The sequence below is a fragment of the Corvus brachyrhynchos genome, unplaced genomic scaffold, assembly GCF_000691975.1.
Source record: "Corvus brachyrhynchos isolate BGI_N302 unplaced genomic scaffold, ASM69197v1 scaffold419, whole genome shotgun sequence".
Taxonomy (NCBI): domain Eukaryota; kingdom Metazoa; phylum Chordata; class Aves; order Passeriformes; family Corvidae; genus Corvus; species Corvus brachyrhynchos.
This window is the reverse complement of record NW_008239763.1, coordinates 15,864-16,450: the sequence shown is the minus strand read 5'-3', so window position 1 is coordinate 16,450 and position 587 is coordinate 15,864. Positions and strand designations below refer to the sequence as shown.

Here is a 587-nt window from a genome sequence, read left to right as displayed (position 1 = left end):
CCCCCCATGGACCCTCCATGGACCCCCCACGGGCACTCCATGGACACTCCACGGACACCCCATGGACACTCCACAGACACCCCATGGGCACCCCATGGACACTCCATGGACACCCCACAGTCCAGCCCTACGGACACCCCATGGGCACTCCATGGACACCCCACAGACACCCCATGGACACTCCAAGGACACTCCACGGACACCTCATGGACATTCCATGGACACCCCAGGGACACTCCATGGACATCCCATGGTCCAGCCCTATGGACACTCCAAGGACGCCCCATGGACACCCCATGGACACCCCATGGACACTCCATGGACACCCCATGGTCCAGCCCTATGGACACCTCATGGACACCCCATGGACACTCCATGGACACCCCACAGTCCAGCGGCCTGATCCCATGGACACCCCATGGACATTCCACGGATACCCACGGACACCCCACCGTCTGAGCCCACGGACACCCCACGGACACCCCACAGCCCAACCCAAGCCCCCCTTCTGTGGGTTCCCCCACCACCCAGGGCCCCCCAAGCCCCGTCCCACGTCCCCTCCATGTCCCCAAACCCCTGTCCCCACC

General features: G+C 64.4%; 1 long non-coding RNA gene across 1 annotated transcript in view; it reads right to left on the bottom strand.

Annotated features, from left to right (window-relative positions):
• Positions 1-498, bottom strand: part of LOC108448771 — a 2,773-nt gene extending 2,275 nt beyond the window's left edge. Inside the window, exon 1 of the long non-coding RNA XR_001864788.1 lies at positions 362-498. This is a non-coding gene — a long non-coding RNA (uncharacterized LOC108448771). The remainder of the gene's footprint in view (positions 1-361) is intronic.
• Positions 499-587: the final 89 nt, after the last annotated feature.